Source organism: Puntigrus tetrazona, chromosome 14 (assembly GCF_018831695.1).
Source record: "Puntigrus tetrazona isolate hp1 chromosome 14, ASM1883169v1, whole genome shotgun sequence".
Classification (NCBI taxonomy): Eukaryota; Metazoa; Chordata; class Actinopteri; order Cypriniformes; family Cyprinidae; genus Puntigrus; species Puntigrus tetrazona.
Genome location: NC_056712.1, coordinates 15,515,035 through 15,522,907, shown reverse-complemented (window position 1 = coordinate 15,522,907; position 7,873 = coordinate 15,515,035). Strand labels below are relative to the sequence as shown.

General features: G+C 39.1%; 1 pseudogene; it reads left to right on the top strand.

The window, feature by feature from the left end:
- Positions 1–425: 425 nt before the first annotated feature.
- Positions 426–7,873, top strand: part of LOC122358293 — a 29,180-nt pseudogene continuing 21,732 nt past the window's right edge.

Sequence of the window (7,873 nt, the reverse complement as noted above, 5' to 3'; positions counted from 1 at the left end):
TGGTCTAATTGGATCCAATGATCTATGCTAAGCTATGCTAAAAGCGCTATCGTCAGACGTGAGAGATCTGCTAAATAGATTCCAAAACAATTTATATAGAATAACATTTGCTTAATTAGCAGTGGGTTTACAGCCTAGTCTCATTTAGCGAGTGAAGAGAATTCGTAGTCTAGATAGATATATATAGATTTATTTATGTTTACTATCACAAATGATGCTAACAAAACCTACATTAAATGTTTACATTGAACAAAAACTAAATGTCTGTTTAATGCATAACTCGTTTGAACAGAAATTATAAACAGCCGCGTTAAAATAACTTTACGCAGTGATACAGTCCTAAATCATAATTCCTGAATCATTTGAACCGGTTCTTTGAAATGAGCTGCTCGAAAGAACCGATTCGCAGAGATGACTTCAGCACTTGCAGTCAGATACCACAAACAAACCGAACTGCTCTGACCTCAGGTTGAGCGGTTTGCCTCTTCACAATTCGACTACCGTCACGTTTCAACTTGTCGCTCATGCCGTACCCGTCTGTTTCCACGTTACAAAGGGAATCAGAAGATTAACTAACTCTCGCTCACACACCCACACACACAAAGCGCGCGCACCCAAGAGTAAATCGCGCCCGTGCGCTCGCTAACAGGTGTTTCTCTCGCATGGCTCTGTTCCGTGCGCCGCTGTGACCGACTGCTTTGTGGGATGCTGCGAGACGTGCGCTCGGTGTCTGGAGGAACATCTTCTCCGTCGTTACTCGAAATGGCTAGATAGTGACATTATCTGGAGGCAGATGCGGTAAGACTGCAGCCAATTGAATGCACAGCCGTTTAAGGACTTTATCTCCGAAGAAAATGAGCGTTGGAAAGATGCGCGTACCGTCTCCTACATAACTGCGTTTTGTGTTAAAGCTGTTTTAGTTTACAACTCCTTTCGGTCGAGCTGTCATTTTCATTAACGGACAATGGCAGCGACTGTTGTATGAAGACTTGGATGTGAGCTGGTCCGTGAAGATTTCCCTGAAGAAGTCGTGTCGTGGAGGAGGTGGGGAAACGGATTGTGTCCTCTGAAAGTTTTGGGTGTCGCACCGTCAAACTGGCCATGGCTGCGGCGATCGCCAGCTCCCTTATTCGGCAGAAGAGGCAGGCGAGGAGCGTGAGAAATCAAACGCCTGCCGCTGCGTGAGCAGTCCGAACAAAACCAAAGGAACATGCGAGAAACCCAGTCGACTCAGTGTCTTCTCCAGAGTCAAGCTTTTGGCTCCAAAAAGCGCAGGAGGAGACGACCAGGTCTGATGTTACCTATGTTTTTTGGGTATTGTCTTAATGCGGCTATTATAGGTGTATCATATGCGTGTCTGTGCTTTTTTTTTAAAAATGTATTTGAAAATGTAGCATTTTGCATTTTCAAAAAGTACTTTCCATTCACATAAAGCAGGGCACTTACTGTTTTCAAAAAGTCAGCCAGCATGTACTTTCCCACTTTAGAGTGAGATCTCGTTCAAACTTAGATACGCAACCTTGGGGAACTTTTTCAGGCATTTTGACCAAATATTGTATAAGGTGGAAAAGACAGAACCGTATACGACATTGTGTTGCAATGATGTCGATACTGATTCGGTGTCAGCTCTCTAGTGTGTTTCATCCCTTCAGAGACACGGGGACAATAGAAAGCAAACTAAGCAGGTTATTGTTTGGCACATTTTTGGGCAGCAAGCTAGATGAGCCTCTGGTGATTTAGTCTCACAATCTGGACCATATAGATATTCTGCAGCAAAATCTCCTGTTATCCCTTTGAATGCTTTTTGTTTTATTACCCGCTATTCCTTTACAGAAAGTCAGTTTAAGTCAAATAATTTAGTAACATAATTGATTGATGTTATGATGATCTGAATGTGGTCAGACTTTGTGTGGATGATCTGTAGTTTAAGGCTCTCTCCATAATTGGCAAGAGAGATCATATTCTGTTAATTTTTTTTATTGTGAACTACATCTATCTATCTATCTATCTATCTATCTATCTATCTATCTATCTATCTATCTATCTATCTATCTATCCATCTATCCCATACACACATTCAGCACAACTGTTTACTTACAGTCTTGTCATAGTTCCAATTACCTTGCCTCCCTCCCCAGAGAGCATCTTACATAACCCTTATGTGACACCTAAGCAGAAGTGTGGAAGTTTGTGCGTGTAGAGTGGCAGTTGTTTGGAGTCTTTATTAAACAGTCTCATGCCTAACAATGTTGTTGATGAGATGCACATGGACCAACACGCACACGAGCATTAGTATATTTTAATATCCGTGTTTAATAAGTTAAGTGATGTTTTTTTAAAATGAAATTTGGTGTGTTAATTCAGAATTGTATCCGACCAGTTGTAATGTATCTATACTGTACCACTATAGCAATGCACTTTTTGGCTTATTCTCGATAAATATCTGTATATATATAACAGGCTTATTTTAAATATTCATATTCTCTTTGTATTCTCATGACTGAAATTTGGGGGCTGCTTACAATTTAAATTGCTGAAATTATATATACATAGTTTTTATTACAATGTGTAACCTAACATCCACATTTTTTTTTAAATCTCCTGTGATGAATTAAAGTTAATCAGTGTTTATAGTGTGATCCACTGACTCTCTAAACCTTATTAACTACAGATCTGCTGATGCAATCTGGTATTTTACACAGGAGAGCTGTGCCCTGTATAGTTGTGCTTTTTAGTTCCAGTCATGCAGATCAGACCCATGTAAGCTTATATATCTCTCTGCATCTACATATTCACATGAATACTTATCATGGCCAGAAGATTGCGGTTTCCCTGCAAATTGCAGTTCTCACCAATTTTCAGTGTGGTGGCTCCCATATGCAGATTTCTTTTTGTTTCTGTTCTTCTGTCAGCGTGATCTGATCTCTTGTTTGTAATGCAGGCTCAAATCTGTAGACCATGAAAAGCTCTTGCTAAGCCAGAAGCTTTAAAGCCCAGCGCACTTTCACTGTGGCAATGCCCGTTTAACCCTGTCTTTTTCTCATTCTGTCTCTCCATACCTTTTGTCTGTTTGCAGAGCCCCAGCTGAAGGGGATCGTAACGAAGCTGTACAGTCGACAGGGCTTTCATTTGCAGCTCCAAGCAGATGGAACCATTGACGGCACTAAAGAGGAGGACAGTGGTTTCAGTAAGTCAGCTGGCCTCTTTTACAATATGTTCTCAAATTGTAACCTGTCAAGACGCAAGTTCAGATTTGCTAACAAGGAAGTAGTGTTTAAAGTAGTGCACACTGACAGTTGCCCCAAAAAATATATGGACACTTTGATGTATGAATGTTTTAGTGTTGCATAACAAAACACAGAGAGTGGTGTTCATTTAAAAAAAAAAAAAAAAAAAAAGGATTTATATTGCTTTACAAAAATGTTTTATACCTCAAATGATTTATTTTGGATACTTGAAGTTAGTTCTAGTCTTGCATCATTTGCAGATGTCACTTTGTCTGATATGTTGCATCTAATGCAATGACATCCAGACATTTTTAAGTGCAACTTAAGTGTCCAAATGCTTTTTCAGGGACACTTTATGTCTACTCTTATTTCAGTGACAGCTGCTGTTGTTATTGTTTCCTTGGCATCAGTACTGCTCCTTCAGACTGCATTTCTATTTCATACTGGCACGTATAGACAGCTTCAGCTTCGCTTTTCACTTTTTAATACATTTACAGTTCCTTTATTGGCCACAAGAGTTCAACTCAGTTCTGTATTATCCTAAAATGGAAAACGTGAGCTTGGAGCGGTCACTGTTTTTCAGGAAACAATTCTTCAGAGAGCACAGTCTATGTAGCTGGAAAGCCCAAGTACAAGAGAAACATTTTTAGGCAGATGCCCATAGTGCTTGGAAAACAACTCTTTTTGTCCCTTACGACCAAAGATTATTTTGTGTCATTTGAAGTCATCTTAAGGGGCACCTGCAAGTGTGAATTATTTATTCCGTAGGCAAGTGCAGCATCGCCCAGTCAGTGTTTGAGCAATGCTGCTTCTATGAGTGAGGATTGAGCCGGCTGGTTGGTTGGCTGGGCTCTAATTTAATATGTGCTATATCTCACTGACGCTAAGTGTCTGTGGCATTCTGGGGCCTGTAAATTAGCTTGACTCTATTCAATTAGTCATTGGGTGAAGATGACGCTCATATCGAGCAAATGAGTTTGTGGTGAACGGAGTCATTTGGAACTGTGATCACTTGCGTCTCCAAATCCTCTCATCCATCATGCTCATCTAGATTAACATAAATTTGTGTCTAGCGCACATAAACAATGTTTAACATGAAGAGCTGCGCTAATTTAAATAACACCCTCTACTTGAATTTAAATAGTGGTTGTTTGACTCAAGCGTTTGTGTTTTATTTACCCTTGAGTTGAATCTGCGCCACCGGTGCAGCTGGCCAGCCTGTCTCTTGCTGTGTGCTTGTTTATTTACTTGTTTGTGTTCTTCCCCTGCGTGATTGACTGAGGTAAAATGAGTTATATAGGGGTGAGATTGCATAATAGCTGACCTGCTTTTCCCACCACACTCCCTTATTTTGTGGAGAGAATGAAAAGCTGTTGCTGGAGAGGAGAAGTGGGAAAACAGGGAGCTTCTATCTCTCACGCTACAAAAATAGAATTGTTAGGAGCTTGGTGCCCTTGTCTCCATAGCGACGGCAGTGCAGTCCTCTTGGCTCTCCTCTTGGTGTGTGTGTGTGTGTGTGTGTTTGATAGGGATGAGGGTCTGCTCCAAAGCTCTCTAGATGTACATCTCTTATCCCAATTATGCTCATTGCATGCCTGATTGTGAGCTGAGCATGTTCAGTAAAAAAAAAAAAAATTATGGCATTGTTTCATGTAAATCCCATAAATAAGACATTAGTAGCAGTGTTTAGGTGTTTATAGTAGCCAAATGGTAATTTACCCTGAAGTCATGCCATTGTGCTAGAAATAAATAATATCTTCTTATTGTGTTTTATTGGTTATTTCTAACTATGTAAGGATGAAAGCCAAAGTAAGATGGTCTCATTGCCTTTTGATAATGATAGAATCAAATGGATTTTATTAGATGAATTGGTCAAATCAAGGGGTTGAGAAGAGAACATTTAAAGATAAAGACCTTATTGAAAATCAGCCTTTCCATCTCTCAAGTCTGACTGTGATGAGCTCTTGGAGGAACAAGACAAAAGCTCATTCCGGCCAGTAAATGTCAGGTATGGGTGGTCTATTGGATTATGTCTCTTTGTGCAGAGTTTTAGAGCTTAATTCAATTCCTAATCAATGTGTCTTGGCAGGAGGCCTTTCTCTCCATCAACATTAGGTTTTATCTCTGCTAACTCGCCTTCTGTCTGAAGAGTGGGCTGATGTGTTTTTCAGTCAGTCATGTTTGTATTTTAATCAGTCTGATTTATCTTTGGATATAATAAACTAAAATACTAACATCTGAATGAAATGGCGAAACGTTTTTAAACAAGAAATAAAAGTATTCCCAATTTTACTGTAAAGTTCAGGCATCCAGATTTAAACCTCAGAATTAATGGCTAAGATCCTTTAGTAATATTTAAAGAGAATAAAAATTCTGCCATCTACTTAACCCCATGTCATTCCAAAACACAAGATAACATGGTAATATTTTACAGTTACACCTATTAGTTTCTTATTAGCATGCATATTACTAGAATATTAGCCATTTATTAGTAGTAAATGCCTAATCCTACCTGGTCCTACCTTTACTACTACCTTACTTAACTATAAAATAAGCAGCAAACAACATATTACATATTCTTTACATAGTGTTACATATTCTAAAGTGTAATACCATGCATGAAAACGTGTTTTATGTACAAAAACACAATCAAACCAGTAAATTTGCCATATTGGATTAGGTCTGTGTTTGTGTGCTGACATTTATATACAAATAAAAGTCTAAATTAAATCTGTTGATTATTTACAGCAATTGGGTATCTTTGGAAGACTTGGAACAGGAAGTGATTGGTGCTGTAGGCTGATAGTTGTTATATTGGCCTTTTTGTAGAGATGATTATTGTGGCCTCTTGATCTCCCCAGATCTCTGTGCTCAGGTGCTCTATTAGGTGTGAGTAATTGAGTCTCCTCTCCACAACCCCCAGCGACCAAGCTCTGGTAATCCCTCTGAAATGAGGTCCGCTCAGTAACTCACGTATGTGACTGAGCCACAAAAGCTGAACATACGAAAAACAATATCTTCCTATCATACAAATTTAATCAATAGCTCATTAAAGCATCTGCATTTGGCATCTAAAACTCTTCTTATGAGTCAGTGGCCATAGACCACATAGCAGGAAGAGAGAAGATCTCTACAGGTGGACCTGGCTGGTGTCAGAGGGTTTCAGAGGAGAGAGGAAGGGCCTTGATGTGGGATTAGAGGAGACGGAGAGCACTCCGGACTGTTGTGTAAAATAGCAACATGGACATCGATTGAGCTCTGCAGGAAATAAGAAATATTAATCAAGAGCTCTCATGTTTATGATGAAAGTCTGGTTGTGTTCTCTCTGGAGGACGAGGAAGCATTAAAGTATATTGAGTTAAATGGATAGCTCACCCATATTTGCTCACCCAGATTATCTGAAATGAGATGAGACTTTTGACCAAATATTGACAAAGATTGGGATATTTCACCCAAAAATCTAAATTCTGTCATCAGTTACCCGCCATATTGCTCCAAACCCATAAGAATTTAGTTCATCCTCAAGCATGCATGTTTGAGTTTGCCCATTTACCTTCAGAAAGCTCGGACTAATTTAGCTCGATTCATGACATGACTTTCTTATAACATGTATTTTTTGAAGTGCTAAACTTCAATGCAGGGAATGATATATATTTGGTTTTGTTAAAACATTTTTATTTTATAGATTAGCCAAAGGATTATAGGTTTAAGCGTTGTTTATTTATTTATTTGTGAACTAACCCTCAAAAAGAGATCACTCAATACACTCCAAAACACATATGACAACTTTTGGTCATTTCATCACAAAACTGCCATATAACTTTTAAAGAAAAAGTGTGATTTTAATGACAGAATTTTTCATATTTGGGGTACATATGCTAAATATGCTTCAAGAGATAAAGGAAGGATAATATGTTAGATGATTTGACTATATATTCCTAAAACACAAAATATTTTATATTGTATAGTTGTTATATGAAGCCAGTATTAATGCTAATCTAGATCAGTGTGCATTGTTCTCTATTAACACACACGCACACACACACACACACACACACCAACTTGAAGGAAAGCAGCCTTTTACTTTATAACAATTTAGTTTCCTTCTTGTTTTTTTAATCACGCTAAGTTACATAACCAATGAAATGGCTCATACGTTTTTTCCTTTTCAAAAGCCTGTGCTTTTTTCTTCTGAAGCTTATGTTCCTCAGATACTCTCAGTGTCAGGGGTGGCTGGCTGGCTTCACTCTTCCCACTGGCAGAAAGAGGCTGTGTGGATGGGAGAGATTGTCAGCTTTGTGGCTTACGTGGTGACAGGGGGGACAAAGGTGTGAGGAGAGTTGGCACAGCCAGTGGTACCAGGAAGACAGAGCCCCGCACAGCTCACTAACTCTGCTCAACAGAGAGAGAATGTGTGAAAGAGACAGAGGGAAGAGTGTGAAGCAGACAGAAAGAGAAAGAGAACGTGTAGAAAGGGAAAAAGAGGAACTATGTTAAAGAGGCGGCGGTTCAGAGAAAACGTTAGCAAAAGTGCCAGGGAGATGAAATGCTGCCACATGCAGATAAGAATAAGCCAGGTTAAAGTGCACTTGATTTAACTATAATACCCTTGGAAAAATCAGGGTTAAAATACAGTAAAATGTTTA